Here is a 20108-nt window from a genome sequence, read left to right on the forward strand (position 1 = left end):
GGGGACACATTTCGAAGCGGTTCTCACCACTGAACACAATTTTTCTCCAGTTAATGACATTCCAGGCAGAAGACGTGTCTGGAGTCGTCCTGGACAGCGGTGGGATACCAACCTGACTATCGCCCGCCATAGGCCCGATAAACCGGACTGATAGTCTAGGGTGCCATCCCATTTCATAGCAGGACCCCTGTGGTTGTTAACGGTACGTCGACGATATTCTAGCCCCTTTTCCTGCCCTTCATGGCAATCCGTCTTACATTTCAGCAAGATGCGCGCACGTACACGGCGACAATTTTTACTGCTTGCATTCGTTCTTGTCAAAACTTACCTTGTCAAGAATGGTCGCCGAATCTCTCCCCAGTTGATATCGTTTGGAGCATCATGGTCAAGGTCTTCCAACACGCCCGTGATTATGACAGAACCTGCCTCTATATCCATCACGGAGACATTTAATATCTCTTTCAATCACTGCTAAGCCGAATAAACACATGCTTCAGGTCCAATTTGTGAAGCCCTTCCTCTTGGACAAATCATAAAAATTTTCGGAAATTGTAGTCAGTTGTTTGCCCTTACATGTACATTATGTGATCAAAAGTATCCAGAAATCTATATAAAGGTATGTTTTTAATATTAGGTGCATTGTGCTGACACCTGCTGCCAGTTACTCCATATAAGCGACCTCAATAGTCATTAGACATCGTGAGAGAGCAGAATGGGACGCTCCGCAGAACTCACAGAGTTTGAACGTGGTCAGGTGATTGGGTGTCACTTGTGTCATACGTCTGTACGCGAGATTTACACACTCGTAAACATCCCTCGGTCCACTGTTTCCGATGTGATAGTGAAGTGGTAACGTTAAAGGACACATAAGGCACAAAAGCGTACAGGACGATCTCGACTCCTGACTGACAGAGGCCGCCGACTGTTGAAGACGGTCGTAATGTGTAATAGGCAGCCATCTATCCAGACCATCAGAAAGGAATTCCAAGCTGCATCAGGATCCACTGTTAGTCAGGAAGTGAGAAAACCTGCATCCCATGGTCGAGGGACAACTCGTAAGCCACACATCGCGCATGTGAATGACAAACGACGCCTCGCTTGGTGTAAGGAGCGTATAAATAGGACGATTGAGCAGTGGGAAAACGTTGTGTGGAGTGACGAATCACGGTACACAATGTGGCTATCCAATAGCAGGATGTGGGTATGGCGAACGTCCGGTGAACGTCATCTTCCAGCGTGTGCAGTGCCAACAGTAAAATTCGGAGGCGGTCGTGTTATGGTGTGGTCGTGTTTGTCATGTAGGGGGCTTACACCCCTTGTTGTTTTGCATGGCACTATCACAGCACATGCCTAGCTTGATGTTTTAAGCTCCTTCCTGCTTCCCACTGTTGAAGAGCAATTCGGGGATGGCGATTGCATCTTTCAACACGATCGAGCACCTGTTCATAATGCACGGCCTGTGGTGGAGTGATAACACGACAATAAAATCCCTATTATGGACTAAACTGCACAGACTCCTGACCTGAATCCTATATAACACCTCTGGGATGTTTTTGAACGACAACTTCGTGCGAGGCCTCACCGACTGACATCGATACCTCCCCTCAGTGCAGCACTCCTTGAAGAATGCGCTGCCATTCCCCAAGAAACCTTCCGGCACATCATTAAACATATGCCTGTGAGAGTGGAAGCTGTCATTAAGGCTAAGGGTGGGCCTAAACCATATTGAATTCCAGCATTACCGATGCATTTCGCCACGAACTTGTAAATCACTTTCAACCACGTGTCCGGATACGTTTGATCACATAGTGTAGGTCGCATCCATCGTTTTCAGTCCCCTGCAGGTAATTCCTTCATGGAGTGTCGTTTTCCTTTTTGTAGTGTACCTTGTTGTGGCAATGGATATTTGTTGCAGTGATGCACCTGCACATTAATGCTGCTCCTAGCGTCGCCGGTGGAATTGCTGTAGTTCGACTGGAAGACATCTTTAGTGGACAGCTGAGCAGCTGTGGGTAAACAACACCTGCTTGAATAAAAGTGTGAGGTTGTTGAAGAAGAGGTATGTTTCTGGAGCTATAGCTGGGAAATATGTTTTACGGAAGTCTATTTTTCACATATGTAATGCGATGCTTCGAGTAATGAAACAATACTGAGTGAGGAGTGACTCGTCTTCACTCACGCAGTTCCATTCGCATGTTATACGCTGCATTTATGTCATCGCAATAAACGTCCATTCTCAGTTCCTTATACCCACAACGTTCCACGGCAGTAGTCCGCAATCAGCGACTGCACTGTCCGTTACTAAAATTGCCACTATTGTTATACAGGAATATTCAGAGTCCTTGTTCATAGCAACCCCAACCGTCATCACCTGCTCGAACTGAAAAGTCCTAACGTTCGGTGTTGAACGTAAATAACTTCGCCTTACATAAATGTAATTGCGTACAACAGTTGCTACGATGGCAGCTATTCATAATTTAATGGATAATTACAAAGTTCACACGTGGTATTTATTGTTCTAACAATTCATACCGTACCAGTTACAAACTGTTCAACAGATAATTCTAAAATTCACACATTAAACCCACTGCTCAAAATGTTAAGAACTAATCGAATCAGTCAGAGCGCTTTATCTTTTTCCCCCAAAATAATCCGAAATATAACAGTTTGGTCTTGAATGTCCAAGGTACACTCCTGGAAATTGAAATAAGAACACCGTGAATTCATTGTCCCAGGAAGGGGAAACTTTATTCCTGGGGTCAGATACATCACATGATCACACTGACAGAACCACAGGCACATAGACACAGGCAACAGAGCATGCACAATGTCGGCACTAGTACAGTGTATATCCACCTTTCGCAGCAATGCAGGCTGCTATTCTCCCATGGAGACGATCGTAGAGATGCTGGATGTAGTCCTGTGGAACGGCTTGCCATGCCATTTCCACCTGGCGCCTCAGTTGGACCAGCGTTCGTGCTGGACGTGCAGACCGCGTGAGACGACGCTTCATCCAGTCCCAAACATGCTCAATGGGGGACAGATCCGGAGATCATGCTGGCCAGGGTAGTTGACTTACACCTTCTAGAGCACGTTGGGTGGCACGGGATACATGCAGACGTGCATTGTCCTGTTGGAACAGCAAGTTCCCTTGCCGGTCTAGGAATGGTAGAACGATGGGTTCGATGACGGTTTGGATGTACCGTGCACTATTCAGTGTCCCCTCGACGATCACCAGTGGTGTACGGCCAGTGTAGGAGATCGCTCCCCACACTATGATGCCGGGTGTTGGCCCTGTGTGCCTCGGTCGTATGCAGTCCTGATTGTGGCACTCACCTGCACGGCGCCAAACACGCATACGACCATCATTGGCACCAAGGCAGAAGCGACTCTCATCGCTGAAGACGACACGTCTCCATTCGTCCCTCCATTCACGCCTGTCGCGACACCACTGGAGGCGGGCTGCACGATGTTGGGGCGTGAGCGGAAGACGGCCTAACGGTGTGCGGGACCGTAGCCCAGCTTCATGGAGACGGTTGCGAATGGTCCTCGCCGATACCCCAGGAGCAACAGTGTCCCTAATTTGCTGGGAAGTGGCGGTGCGGTCCCCTACGGCACTGCGTAGGATCCTACGGTCTTGGCGTGCATCCGTGCGTCGCTGCGGTCCGGTCCCAGGTCGACGGGCACGTGCACCTTCCGCCGACCACTGGTGACAACATCGATGTACTGTGGAGACCTCACGCCCCACGTGTTGAGCAATTCGGCGGTACGTCCACCCGGCCTCCCGCATGCCCACTATACGCCCTCGCTCAAAGTCCGTCAACTGCACATACGGTTCACGTCCACGCTGTCGCGGCATGCTACCAGTGTTAAAGACTGCGATGGAGCTCCGTATGCCACGGCAAACTGGCTGACACTGACGGCGGCGGTGCACAAATGCTGCGCAGCTAGCGCCATTCGACGGCCAACACCGCGGTTCCTGGTGTGTCCGCTGTGCCGTGCGTGTGATCATTGCTTGTACAGCCCTCTCGCAGTGTCCGGAGCAAGTATGGTGGGTCTGACACACCGGTGTCAATGTGTTCTTTTTTCCATTTCCAGGAGTGTATTTTCTCACAAGCCAACCATTCAAAGCCTATCGGCTGTTTCCCCACATAAAGAATTCTAAACGTAACGGTCCTTATCTCTTAGTAAGTAAATAATTAACTAGGACGAGATAAGAACAATTGCAATCACATTACTGCGTAGGATACGCCAATGGCACGCGTTGCTCCTTGCGAATCATTGTGTGTTGAGGGCTACATTGACCAGATCCTAGAGAGAGGACCAAGCACACCTGCAAATTCCCTTATTCACCATTAGGAGCTAAACTTAGCTCGCCTACTGCAAAATTGATGTCGGAAGCAATCTTTTTCTAATTCAAAAGTTATGGCTTCACAAAAGCATTCAATGGACTATGAAAAATGGAATGGCAAGCAGCAAAAGCTGAACTCAACTTTAAATGAAAAATCTCCACATAGTGGGATTCGGCCTTGCTTTAATGAAAACGCAGGAAAAGAAATAGTCTTTAGAGACAGTCTTGTAGTGATACTTGAACGAAAGTTCTCGAATTCTAAATTTCACTTATCGATCACCATTTCCAGTTCATAAGAATGTCTCCGTAAGAATTAATAACTGTTGAAAGTAGCACACTCGTGAATTTATTCATAAACGTTTTCCGAGACAATTTTAACTCAATCACTTTTACGTCAAACATTTTCTGTTCACAGTAAATACGCAGCATCTCTCCGAAAAGCAGTTCGAGGCAGTGTAGTGAGCTATCTCCATTCTTTCGCGCGTGCCTGCAGAGATGGCGTTTCTAACTGGTCAGTTTGATCGGCCAATTACAGTTAACAACTAGCTTGGCACTCGCAGCATCGTTCGCCTCGACTGAATGGCGTGCAAAATTCTTTTTTATTTAATTTAATTTTTATAGTTTTTACAAACTGCAACACTTTCTAAGCTGTTCACGCTAATTAGGGTCTTTTCCGTATGTACTTCTGACCAAAAAGTGATTCTGGTAGCTGGAGTCAGAAATATATGTTAATCGTGCCTCTTTCATTCTTGCGGAGATATTTCTATAGCAATCTTCATTCCTTAACAAACACTTCTTTAGATCTAATGATAAGTGAAACACCAGTCTTATAAATTTATCTTTAAAATTATTTTAATGTAACGAAATATTTTCTTAAAAATTTTGATCCTCTGTTGCATTCCCTTATGATCTGAATTTCCAGAAACAAATATTTTCTTAATTCTAACCGAAAAGTCAAAATTGTTGATGTGTCGACAGAAGTGCCGACACAGTGTGATTTGAGGGGACCGCAATGCACGCTATAAACACACGAAGGATGGCGTGAAGGTCTGAAACAGGATACGTAATGAATGCTATAAAGAAAAGTACGTAGCTGCTGGAATACTTAACTTTAATCCATCATTTGTATACAGCGTTTTTGATGATACAAGTGAGACTCTGTAGATTCATGCAATGTAATGCTAATGGCGCCTTGCTAGGTCGTAGCCATTGACTTAGCTGAAGGCTATTCTAACTATCGGCTCTGCAAATGAGCGAGGCTTCGTCAGTGTGCATCGCTAGCTACGTCGTCCGTACAACTGGGGCGAGTGCTAGTAAGTCTCTCTAGACCTGCCGTGTGGTGGCGCTCGGTCTGCGATTACTGAAAGTGGCGACACGCGGGTCCGACATGTACTAATGGACCGCGGCCGATTTAAAGCTACCACCTAGCAAGTGTGGTGTCTGGCGGTGACACCACAATTGTCATAGATATAGCCTTAAAAATCCTGGATTAGTTCTTTAGTAATTTATTTTCATAGAAACCTTCACCCAATATTTTACCGTCTTAGTGGCTGAATTTCCAAAAATGCTGGAACACGAAGTTCTTATTTTCAGTCTGGGAAACCAAATACCAGTTTTCGTAGTTCTTGCTTCAAAATTTACTTGATAGCGACGTACTATCAAAACGCCTTTCATCACCCATTTCACCAACTTAGCAATCCCTTCTTAAATGGTGCCTGCAGTATAAGATTCGAACCCTCTCAAAACTTCAAGTTTCTAAAGTTTCTATCCTTAGCGGTCTGGGCCAGGTGATGAAGAGTCACTGAATCAGTCTAACAAGATTTCATCCCTTTAGGTCCTGAATTTCCAAAAACAGAAAACAGGTATTTTTTTCATCTCCAACCGAGTTGCCAACAAAGATTTTCAGAGGTTTAGTTTTAAAAATGGCCTCGCAATCAAACACTTTCATAAAACACATCACCTACTATTTCACCCCCTTAGGGGTTGAATTTCCAGGAACAGTGACAGGCGTATATTTCATTTCTGACAGAGAATCCAAATACAAATTTTCATACATTTAGCTCGAAAAATGATAGCACAATGTGATATTTACAAACAAATTTTCATCCAGCGTTTCACCCCTATAGGTTACTGAATTTCCAAGAACAATGAAAAAGGCATTATTTTATTTCTAACTGAGAAGCCAAATTTAAATTTTCATCGATTTAGCATCGAAAATGCTTTCATAGCAAAATGTTTTCATAAAAAATCTCATCCTCTATTTCATCCACTTAGGGGTTCAATTTCCAAAAACAATGAAACATGTGGTTATTTGTTTTTTAACTGGAAGCTAAAATATCAATGTTTATAGCTGTAGCTTTAAAAACACTTTAATAGTTCTTTAATAATGATACATAAAAACAAAGATTTTACAAGTTATTTCATACCCATGGGGTTAAATTTCCAAACATGCTGTAACACGTTTTTATTTATTTCTGATCGAGAAACCAAGTACCAATTTTTGTAAACATTCGTCTAGTTTCAGAAGTGGCTTAATGGCGACAGTATAAACAACCTTTCATCCCTATTTCAGCCCTTTAGGGTTGGAATTTCCATATATCTCTACTTAAACGACGTCTGCAGTATAAGATTTATACCTTCTTCAGATTTCAAGTTTCTATGTTTAGATGTTTGTGCTGACTGATACTGAGTCCTTCGGTCATGACATTGCCTTTTATATATAGAGATCAGTGACATTCTAATTAAAGTATGAGCTTTACTCTGGAGTTACTGAAGTCAAATTCAGGAAGCTGTCACGGCGGATAATGTCGACAGTCCAGTTGGTGTCATATATAAACATTTAGACAGTGAATGTCAGAAAGCATAATTATGTGTCTGTGACTTTGAAGGCTTTTCCGGCGTAATTAGTCTTGAAAGTCTCTTCAGGCTTGCTGCCGGATCCTAAAATCAACTCGATCCTATATTTCGGCGATCCAGTTGTTCGCCATCTTCAGGAAGATGCTGCGTGATTCAGCATATTCTCGGTCTTTTCCTGTACAACACAGCACCTGCTCGCGTCTCCGTTCTCAATCTCTGTTACCATCTGTCTTAAGGATGCAGGGTACTTTTTCGGCTCAACATTACGTCAAAATCAACACCTATTTCTGTCAGGCACTGTTTGCAATGGATATGTTTTACATATTTTTTGTTGATATCAGGTAATGCAGCACACTTTATAAACCAATTAGAAGCATTTTGAATATTTTTGAACCTGCTAATGGTTATTGAAAAAGTTACAAAGAAATTCATGCAACTTTTTTTCCCAAAATGCTTCCTCAAATTGAGATACCATTTGATCCCATGCTATACATTATTATCAGATATGCATTACATGATGGCTGAGGTACTAGACCTATCTTATTCCACCTATTATGTGTATTACAAGGATAATAAATATCACATCTTACATTTTAATTTTTATAATATTTTTCCCAATAAAAATGTTATTTTTCTATAATTTAGTTGATTCTGCAATCAAGCTTAGGTCTGCTAAATAAGTATGGACTATTGCAAATTACAGAAAAATATTGGAGCAATGCTTTATAAACTTTATGAAATATTCGTACCTGAATTCTGAAAAACACAACTTGCGGGAAATCCAAGTGAAGATATGATGCTAATTAAACTGTGCCTCAGAACATTCTTGAAGCATAGTCTTCATCCTGCAGCATTTCTTCTTCTTCAACCTTCCCCTTGGCTTTCCTTTTAGCGCTTCTTGTTTCTCTAGTACACCAACTTTTAATGTATTTAGTCCTACAAAACCATTCTTCGGTAACCTTTCCCATATGCAATGGTTGGAACTTTCATGTGTATTCTGAATGCCCCCAAGACATTTACTTGCAAAACAGTGTCACTAATGTCTCTAAAAATTGGTTTTATTTGTTTTAGCCTCAGCAAGAGAATGCTTATGTTGGTATATTTGACCTCTTTCTTTTGCTTTTTGGTAAACACACTAATAGTCTGCTCCTTTAGGACAAAGTCTGTGAACAGGGTGGTTATCTGGGGACAACGTATGAAAGTAGGTGACCCATACAGATTTTCTCATAGCTGTAACATGACTCAGAAGTGCAGTTCGTCTAATGGCTAGTCCATGACAGCTCTGAAGAAGGTCTATTTCACTTTCTGTCAATCACGTAAGCCAGACGGAGATTTTCCATCAGATAGGAACATTCCTTTCATTTCTCTTCGTAGCTTTCTCAATCTAGCACACATCCGCTTTTGCACATGTCCACAATACTCTAATTTTGTTACCAAGGTATCACCATAAACAATGAACTCATTAATTTTAATGAAAGCTTTAGAGTCATCATCCCTTATGTACTTCTTATATCTACCGTTATAAACGAGCACCGACCTCTGAAATATTCTTAGAGCTCCATCGCACTCAATACCTCCACTGTAACCATCATAATTCTCAGAACACTGATGTTCAATACCTCCTCCAGTGTTACCATGGCAGGTGTGACAGTACTTAGATAATCACTGAACATCAACAACTTTTCCATTCTCCAGAGAAGTAGCACTTACAACACCAGTCAACGAACGATTACCTCAACGTTGCCATGTCCCATCAAGTGCAACAGCCATGTCCGTGGTTCCATTAATATTTACAGTTTCTTCTACTACAAATTTCGAGGTTGCTTTACACACAGCCGTCAAGGCCCGTAACAGTATTTTTACGTACATTCTGAACCTACTGGGAGGAGGAGGAAGGTCGATCAAACCACAAAACGTTTGAGTAGCCTTTTTTCCTTTTCCTATCACACAGTGCATACACGAACTTCAGTTTCACACATATGAATTATGCACAATGTTCGAAGTCATTTTCGAGATAGATTTATTGCAGGATCTACACAGAACAACTAATTTGGACGCTGAACCCTTCCTACTACTTTGTTGTTCAGTTATTTCCAGACAGCCTACACCATCACATTGTTTACATTTAGCCACTTTCTTTATCAAAGTTGATAAGATTCCCATATCAACAACATCAAATCTACTACAAACAGCGTCATTGATAACACAAAAATTTGAATGACCAGAAGAACCTGAATAACTGATACATTATGAGATTTTCACTCTGCAGCGGAGTGTGCGCTGATATGAAACGTCCTGGCAGATTGAAACTGTGTGCCCGACAGAGACTCGAACTCGGGAAGTTTGCCTTTCGCGGGCAAGTGCTCTACCAACTGAGCTACCGAAGCACGACTCACGCCCGGTCCTCACAGCTTTACTTCTGCCAGTATCTCGTCTCCTACCTTCCAAATTTTACAGAAGTTCTACTGCGAACCTTGCAGAACTAGCACTCCTGAAAGAAAGGATACAGCGGAGACATGGCTTAGCCACAGCCTGGGGGATGTTTCCAGAATGAGATTTTCACTCTTCAGCGTGAAAATCTCATTCTGGAAACATCCCCCAGGCTGTGGCTAAGCCATGTCTCCGCTGTATCCTTTCTTTCAGGAGTGCTAGTTCTGCAAGGTTCGCAGGAGAGCTTCTGTAAAAGAAGTGCAGGGAAGCTAAGACGAATTGGCTGCAGGAAAAATGTGAAGACATCGAAAAAAATATAATTGTCGGAAAGACAGACTCAGCATACAGGAAAGTCAAAACAACCTTTGGTCACACTAAAAGCAACGGTGGTAACATTAAGAGTGCAACGGGAATTCCATTGTTAAATGCAGAGGAGTGAGCAGATAGGTGGAAAGAATACGTTGAAAGCCTCTATGAGGGTGAAGATTTGTCTGATGTGATAGAAGAAGAAACAGGAGTCGATTTAGAAGAGATAGGGGATCCAGTATTGGAATTTCAAAGTGGTTTGGAAGACTTACGGTCAAATAAGGCAGAAGGGATAGATAACATTCCATCAGAATTTCTAAAATCATTGGGGGAAGTGGCAACAAAACGACTATTCACGTTGGTGTGTAGAATATATGAGTCTGGCGACATACCATCTGACTTTCGGAAAAGCATCATCCACACAATTCCGAAGACGGCAAGAGCTGACAAGTGCGAGAATTATCGCACAATCAGCTTAACAGCTCATGCATCGGAGCTGCTTACAAGAATAATATACAGAAGAATGGAAAAGAAAATTGAGAATGCGCTAGGTGACGATCAGTTTGGCTTTAGGAAAAGTAAAGAGACGAGAGAGGCAATTCTGACGTTACGGCTAATAATGGAAGCAAGGCTAAAGAAAAATCAGGACACTTTCATAGGATTTGTCGACCTGGATAAAGCGTTCGACAATATAAAATGGTGCAAGCTGTTCGAGATTCTGAAAAAAATAGGGGTAAGCTATAGGGAGAGACGGGTCATATACAATATGTACAACAACCAAGAGGGAATAATAAGAGTGGACGATCAAGAACGATGTGCTCGTATTAAGAAGGGTGTAAGACAAGCCTGTAGCCTTTCGCCCCTACTCTTCAATCTGTACATCGAAGAAGCAATGATGGAAATAAAAGAAAGGTTCAGGAGTGGAATTAAAATAAAAGGTGAAAGGATATCAATGATAGGATTCGCTGATGACATTGCTATCCTGTGTGAAAGTGAAGAAGAATTAAATGATCTGCTGAACGGAATGAACAGTCTAATGAGTACACAGTATGGTTTGAGAGTAAATCGGAGAAAGACGAAGGTAATGAGAAGTAGTAAAAATGAGAACAGCGAGAAACATAACACCAGGATTGATGGTCACGAAGTCAATGAAGTTAAGGAATTCTGCTACCTAGGCAGTAAAATAACCAATGACGGACGGAGCAAGGAGGACATCAAAAGCAGACTCGCTATGGCAATAAAGGCATTTCTGGCCAAGAGAATACTACTAATATCAAATACCGGCCTTAATTTGAGGAAGAAATTTCTGAGGATGTACGTCTGGAGTACAGCATTGTATGGTAGTGAAACATGGACTGTGGAAAAACTGGAACAGAAGAGAATCGAAGCATTTGAGATGTGGTGCTATAGACGAACGTTGAAAATTAGGTGAACTGATAAGGTAAGGAATGAGGAGGTTCTACGCAGAATCGGAGAGGAAAGGAATATGTGGGAAACACTGATAAGGAGAAGGGACAGGATGATAGGACATCTGTTAAGACATGAGGGAATGACTTCCATGGCACTAGAGGGAGCTGTAGAGGGCAAAAACTGTAGAGGAAGACAGAGATTGGAATACGTCAAGCAAATAACTGAGGACGTAGGTTGCAAGTGCTACTCTGAGATGAAGAGGTTAGCACAGGCAAGGAATTCGTGGCGGGCCGCATCAAACCAGTCAGTAGACTGATGACCAAAAAAAAAAAAAAAGGATATGTTCTTCCACAAATGTATGTAGCACTTTGGCAACACTCATTAACACGTGAACAAACTACTACAGTGAAACAGAAGTAAATACTAGGAAAGATAATCGTTTTCAGAGACTAGAATCCTGCACTGTTACTAACATATACAATGTATCATACATATAATCTCTGGAAACAGAAAGTTCACACTTCTTTTGGAAATAATACCGGTTTCTGTAACAGAAATAAAGGGGGCGTGGCAGCATACGTGAGAGTAACTTCAAAATTTGATATATATATATAGGTCACTTTTCATTTGAAACCCTATTTTTTATATATATAGTCTTTCCTGATTACATGGATATATATATATATATATATATATATATATATATATATATATATATATGTGTGTGTGTGTGTGTGTGTGTGTGTGTGTGTATCCATGTAATCAGGAAAGACTATAGAATTCAATAAAGTCAAAAAAAAAATTCGGTTTTCCACCATATATAAGTACCTTATATACTTAAGGGGATGAAGACTACCACCAAAGCTAACTGCTTTCTGATACACAGCAGCGTAAACCTCTCTACACTGTGTGATAAAACCTGATAAAATGTCGGTGGACATGGGGTACAAATGCCACAAGGGATACCATCTAGAATCGGATGATATAATCTCCAGCTCCACAATGTACAGTATATGTTTTCCATGTTTCTTCATTTCAGACTACCGTTTGATTAGTCACAATTAAACTTAAACGGTTTCCCTAAGTAAAATAAAGCACTCATGAATGAAACGTGTTCACACCTTGTACAGCACAACTATTCTACCTTTGACAGTATCTTGCTGTTTGCCGCCTACTTCCACAGGGCTCATTTTTTCATAAATCCGGAATGTCCGCAAACGATCGCCACATAAAATTAATTATTCTGTCAACTTCTGTATTTGAATTCCTCATAATTAAAACTGTATTTATATAGACGACAGTTCGAGTAAAGTTGTCAGCCTAGTCAGAGTCGTATTTTAATAATGTAAACATTAAATATTAACGCTAACGTTATACATCTTAAGGATGAAATACGATTCGGGATTTCCTACGATATGACGTCACTCAATGACAACTGAGCCTATCGCTTTCACGCGTTCCCTAACGGCGTCGATATAAAATGACTGTTACTCGCGAAATGGAACTCTGCCTACTGTATCGGCGCTCGTAGCAGCACCGGCCTATGCATTTTCACAACACAAAGTCGCATAAATACCACAATCCATGCCCCCAAATAATAAAGTGAAACTATTCTACGCATCTACTTCTGTTCCTACTTCTTTTATCCTAAATTGTTTCCTTGCAGGTATGCGTGGAAAAGAACAGAGTAACTCTTTAAAGGTAGAATACTCCTTTAAAAGTAAAATAATAGAAAAAGTTATACTCTAAACCCTATTTTGGTATAAAAAATTGCACATTTTTGTATAACACTTGCTGTAATTGATGCCAAAGAAACCTCGGCACCAAGGAGGAATTTGCGACATAAACTGAAATCTGTAGGCATGTTTTCAAGTGTGAGGGTGTCGTATTTACGATGCTTTCCACAAAGGAATGTCAATAGCGAGGATAATGGCCTTCCTCTTTTTTTTCTACCTGTGCCTCTGAAATGGCACACTCTAATGGCTTTTTCTCCAGGCGTCTGACACAGCTGGCCGCTCAAGACGCATTACGTCAAGGTCACTTGGCTTTCTTACCAAAATATTTACGACACCAGTTTGCATTACTGTTACAGTCTCATATAAAAATTTCACGGTTCGAGAATTTGCGTTGCAAATATGTAGAAACAAAATCCTATAAATATAACAGTGTCCAAAAAATATTCGTCGGCATTGTGATACATTCATGCATTTAGACACATTTCATAACTGTTAAAGTACGATTCTTGGTTTCCAACATACTTTTTCACAAGTCAGAGTCCCTAACCACTACTCATTATTCCTTACCTTATTACACATATACACTTTCGTCGACTCTTCTTCAATAATTCATCATAATAAATACGTAGCATAATCAAATTCCTCATATAGCATCAGCTTATTGATCATAAACATACCGCAACAGCGTAATACACATCGTCATCATAACATCATAACACCTCAGTCAAATCTCAAAAACGTCGTAGCTTTCTGCAATAATTTCAAAACATAAAAAATTCCCTGCTCATTTCAATAGTGTCATCTACTTCAAACGTACTTTAAAAATCATGACCCCTAACCAAATACATCATTCAAAGCTCTCGTAGTATCACAATGGTTCCAAAAGAATATGAACAGTTCACAAAGTACAGACAAAATACAATTTCATAAGTGTGAAATTATCCAACTGTGTAATTGCGTAAACATGGGTCACTGACGTAGTAAAAGAGACATGTTTGTCTCTCTCAGTTAAATGATCAGATAGCTGTGTAATTTGTGTGTTAGAGAAATATGGTACTGATGTGTAAAGTTGTATAAGCAAATACCATATTAGCTAGGGCTCCTTGTGCTTGCCAAACACATGGTGCACAAAGTAAACATGTACCCCCCTGAGGATTTATGTAATTATACCCTCAGGTGTTACAGATTACAGCAATGGAATGAAATGTATCACGGAAAACCTTTGTATCATTGTACTTCAAATATCTTTAAAAATACATGTTTTAAGTACAAAATTAATCACTCAAATGCGTGTCCTGTAGCGCTAAATGTGCGTCTTGCTGTAAGATAATCTCTGTGGAAGTGTCGTAGTTATCGTCCTCCGAAAGCTAAGTTCTGCAGAAGTCAATGTACTTACCTCATGATAAACAAAAGTGAAATGCTTTGCATATAGATATCTTACTTATTACGCTTATTGCCGTGATGAAGAAAGTACTGTGCTGTAACGTATTGTTGTGCTACAGCAAAGGTTGTCTCATTGTAGCTATACCACAAAAGTTACTACTAAAACATGTTTTACTTTACAGAAGAATTCAGAAAAACTGTGCAGATATAAAACAGAAACACCGCAAAAGCAACATTGTAAATTGTCACTCATTAGTAGCGTCGTGATATAATCGTGTAGCTGTCAAAGAAGCCAAATGCTAAGCCATCTTTAATCCCACAGAAAGTACTTCAAATAAAGAATGTCTTTTCAAGTAAACCAAAATGTTGCATGAAAATCTCACATGCAGTACCGGTACATGTTCTAAGTATGTGAACCTTATAGTCGTTACGTAATCGTGCAACTAACAAGCAAGAATGTACACACGCAATAACACTGTGCCGTCTGTTCACTATAACAATGCACTTGTAAATACTGTCTAAGTACGTTCCCTAGGTTCTAGACTGGATATTTAACTTCAGACATTGTTGCATATTAACAGATTCTCAGTGTGACAAATTGTATTGGTAGCATGAAGTGAAAACTTTTATGGCAAAGACTAAGTTAAAAAGCAGATTATCTTTCAAGAAACGGTTTTACATGTGAAGTGTGGTGCAATCTTTTACTCTTCATAGTACTCAGTGTTTAAACTTGAATGTATGTAAGTAGGCTGTTTATGTTTTCTTATTGGTAACGCCACGTAGCACTCTGTATGAAAATCACTGGCTGTGCTGTGTGCAGTCTATGGCTAGTTTGCATTGTTGTCTGCCATTGTAGTGTTGGGCAGCTGGATGTTAACAGCGTGTAGCGTTGCGCAGTTGGAGGTGAGCCGCCAGCGGTGGTGGATGTGGGGAAGTGAGATGGCAGATTTTTGAGAGCGGATGATCTGGACATGTGTCCAGCAGAGACAGTACATTTGTAAGACTGGATGTCATGAACTGATATATACAATATGACTTTTGAACAATATTGAGGTAAATACATTGTTTGTTCTCTATCAAAATCTTTCTTTTGCTAACTGTGCCTATCAGTAGTTAGTGCCTTCAGTAGTTTGAATCTTTTATTTAGCTGGCAGTAGTGGCGCTCGCTGTATTGCAGTAGTTCGAGTAACGAAGATTTTTGTGAGGTAAGTGATTTGTGAAAGGTATAGGTTAATGTTAGTCACGGCCATTCTTTTGTAGGGATTATTGAAAGTCAGATTGCGTTGCGCTAAAAAAAATATTGTGTGTCAGTTTAAGCACAGTCATGTATAATTTTTCTAAGGGGACGCGCCATATGTCGACCCTTAGCGGAGGATACTTCACTGTGAATCGTCCCCTTTGAACAATTACACATGACTGTGCTTAAACTGACACACAATATTTTGTTAGCGCAACACAATCTGACTTTCAAAAATCCCTACAAAAGAATGGCCCTGACTAACATTAAACTATACCTTTCACAAATCACTAAATCACTTACCTCACAATAATCTTCGTTACTCCCACTACTGCAATACAGCAAGCGCCACTACTGCCAGCTAAATAAAAGATTCAAACTATGGAAGGCACTAACTACTGATAGGGATAGTTAGCAAATGAAAGATTTTAATAGAGAACAAACAATGTATTTACCTTAATAGTCATAATATATATAGCAGTTCATGACAAATTTCAAAACTCCGCCATCTCTCTCCCCACATCCACCACTGCTGGCGGCTCACCTCCAACTGCGCAACGCTACGCGCTGTTCACATCCAGCTGCCGCTGCCCAACACTACAATGGCAGACAACAATGCAAACTAGCCACAGACTGCACACAGCACAGCCAGTGATTTTCATACAGAGCGCTACGTAACGTTGCCAATAAGAAAACATAAACAGCCTTCTTACAACTGGAATCTTCTGATTTTTTCTTGTAGTTTGTGTAATTAGTGTAGCCTTAGTTTATTGCTAGTGCGTAATTGTAGAGAGAATCTCCTTTGTAGTTGCAGTCTTTCATTGTTGTACAGTAAAACAGTTGTGACATGCATGTATAAATTTTTCAAAGGCGACGTTTGACGGTGAATGTAACTGTGAAACCATGCATATACGGATACACATGTTGTAACAAAGTTTTTTTTTCTCTGTATTTGGGGAATGCGTACGTCAAATTGTGAACTCTATTTCTGAAATAAAAAAGGCTCTGCATTATTACTTTGGTGCGGGCCCGCTTATGGTTACAAGACACGTAGAGATGATTATGCTGTATGGGATTACATGGCGGGAAATTTTCAGTAGGAAGCCCACGTTAATTAAGACAGGTATCATTTCTCCAAACACTAAGCTCCTTCGCATTGAAATCCCAGTGCTGCCCGCTCAGTAACGAGGCACTTCGGATGGGATAATCGCTGAGACTTTTAAAAGAATGAGTAGAATTTTAACAACTGAAATTGATCACTATTTCGTCAGTTGTGCTGAAAACCGATTTCTTTCATATCTCATTTAATCCAGACTTAGTCCCACAAAACTCCAAAGATTCTTTTCCTAGTATCTAGGCTCCTCGAAGAATGTACCAGTCACTTATAGTCACAATCAACAGTGGAGAAATGTTATTTTCGAAATGTAAGTTGTTTAAAAATAATCTTCTCATTTCCGTCGATGTATTAAAAGTTACTTGAGGTAATCCTCTCACACAATTATTTTTTATTCACTGGCAGGCCGATGCAGAATTACTACAGTTTGAGCACACCGTCACCTATTTTGACCCGGTATTATATGCTCTATCATGCAGTTTTTTTCAGAAAATGCCATCAGTTTCGAATAGATTCATCCGACTTCACAAGCTTATGTATTCTACGCAACTGAAGATAGAAACTTGGAATAACAGAAATTGTTCAATAAAAAAGGATGCCTGGAGACCAGTTGTAAGTTGTCGGTTCACGTGTTCACCACTTCGAATCATCATGGTGCATCTAGACACCTCTGTGTAGCTGTCTAGATGCCTGAATGTCTCTCAAAGTCGGCACATATTCTCAGATACTTCACACGGATGACAGGTCCCAAATTCATTACAATGCGACGACACTGTTAAACATAAACAGAAAGCGGACGACCTGCAGTTACAAACCATTAAAGTCTTTTGCAATATCCTGACACCAACAAAAGAACAGCAGACAAATATGCTCGATATAAATCGAACATCTGGAGGAACGCACACAACGTTCACCCCACGCCCATCAGCTGTGCAATGTAATTGGTAAATCACCGTCATTGGTTAATTCTCGACCAATGAAAAACAGCGCAAAATAGACCTTAGTCGGACTAATGATTGTATTATATATAAATGTTGATACATTAATCCACGGATTTACTTGTGGACTTGAATGTGATACGTGAAATTTCCTCCGTCAGGAAACCGGCAATGAACAAGAGTGCAACCTCTGAAAATGTATATATAACAGAATTGATACGATCGGAAGAACTAAGGTACAAATGTCAAAACTGTATCTTTATGTTTACGCATACTGCAGTCACCGAGCAATGTACTACGACCACTTGACACACACAGAAAACGGACTCTGGAAAATGAGGACGAATACCAAATGTACGGAAAGTTTTAGTAACATACTAAAAATAATGACCACGTAATAAACGCAAGAAGAAAATGAAGAAGATGATTACGGCTGCCTACCGGTAGTACTGATGATGATGTAGCTCTAGCGTATAAAAGAAGGAAATGCTAATTAATGTGATGAAAAATCTGAAACTTTCACAGTGTGCCTGAAAACAAAGATACCTTTTGTGTCGTACTTCATTTGATTACGTCTGCGTTATGTTCAAAAACTGTCAGTTGCTATTGACAAAATATTTCTGAAAAAATGTTAACAAGTGAACATCAAGTTGATATGGCGATAACATAGCAACAAAAGACGTTTTGTATTCTACGTTACAACAGGTGAAATTCGATGTATACTGTGCGACGTGATTTATGTAAATACTCCACCACACCTGCTGCAACGGCAAGCATTCGACGATGGCGGTGTCTGTCTCAGGACATTGTTTATGCAGTAAGAGGTATCCACAAGTTGTTGCAAAGTGCTCTCTCAGAAAGCATAGTGCATTCGACAGAGTTTTGCACTTAATCCACTTTAGTATAATTACTCTTTGTGCCATTCGAGAGTTAACCATTCCGCATGTGTTTGTTAGGTGTCTTTCTGACGACTTTTGCGACTTACACTGTACAAGATTTTGCAGCTACAGCCCCATAATTATTCTAGCAAACAACAACGTACAGTGTTTTTTGATATCATTTTACACATAGCTGTGGAAAACAACTATTTTCTTCCATTTTTAGTGTTCAGCGATGTGACTAGCTTACATTTAATTGTAAAAGTGAACCGTTAAGCGTTAGGACATTATGATAACAGCAATCACATACGAAAATCAAGCAAACAGAAAGACTCTCAAAAGTCTGACGCATTTTGTGACGCCTCGCGCGAAAAGAAGAACAACTAGTTCATGTTTTTTTTTTTTTTTTTTCCAGGAAACGGGCACAGGACTCGCGTACCTGAGCGAGTCTAAGCTTTTTCTTTCTGTTGTGAGAAAACGCCGCTTTTGGAAGTTTCGTTTTCCAACAAGTCGTAGCACACCACAATAGAGACTTCGTATAAGAGGATTTCTTAGCTAGCAGTAACTGCTCCAACTATGATTCTTCAATGAACTGAACTCTTGTGTATAAAACAGCTGCAGATATCTTGTGGGGTGGTGAGTTAACTAATCTTCTTCGCCGTCGTTTACAAGAGACCAAAAACTATTTTTGTGGTCATACAGAAAGCGATGGAGAACATACTGACCATAGTTTCCTGTCTGCAAGTCCACATTATTCTTGTGTTCACTGAAAGAAAATGATCCTGCTAGCTATGTATTCAGCGGGATCAGGACTATCATTATAAATAAAAGTTCAGAGCTCTAGCTCAGGAAAAGACCACACTCACAAACATTGTTATATTTCTGATAATAATAATATCCTTATCATAAACTGCACTATGGGCAGTTGAGAGGTGACCCCTATAATAACTTCCAATTAAAATAGTCTCTCACCCTGAATTCCAATCATCAAAGTTTTGCTCTCTACAAAAGTTGAAACTCACCACTTGCCGAGCAGTTTTGTATTACGGCCAGCACAAAAACAGTGACTTCAATGAAATCTAAGCTGTCCAGGACGTTGTAGAACCCTCACGAGTTCACTTAATATTTTTACGGAAAACATGCATTTGGTAGCAGCCTGGCAGTGACATCATCCATGACACAGCTTATGCCGGCGTCTGACTGAGGCGGGCACGTATATAGCTCTGTGCGAAGTGTGTCTGCTCACTGCCACTCTGCTAGTGTTTATATCTCGGCGCAGCGGATGGCCGAACGGAACATCTGCCGTCAACCGCTCCAAACACAGACCGCAGCATCTAAACGGTGTCTTCCTCGGACACATAATACTTAATAATTCTGTCGTGAATCAATTTACAATCTTCGTAATTTATAAGTGTGCCTTAATTGCAGGAAACGTTTTAGCTTTGTACGGAAGCAGCCTACTCACGCCT

Source organism: Schistocerca nitens, chromosome 2 (genome assembly GCF_023898315.1).
Source record: "Schistocerca nitens isolate TAMUIC-IGC-003100 chromosome 2, iqSchNite1.1, whole genome shotgun sequence".
Classification (NCBI taxonomy): Eukaryota; Metazoa; Arthropoda; class Insecta; order Orthoptera; family Acrididae; genus Schistocerca; species Schistocerca nitens.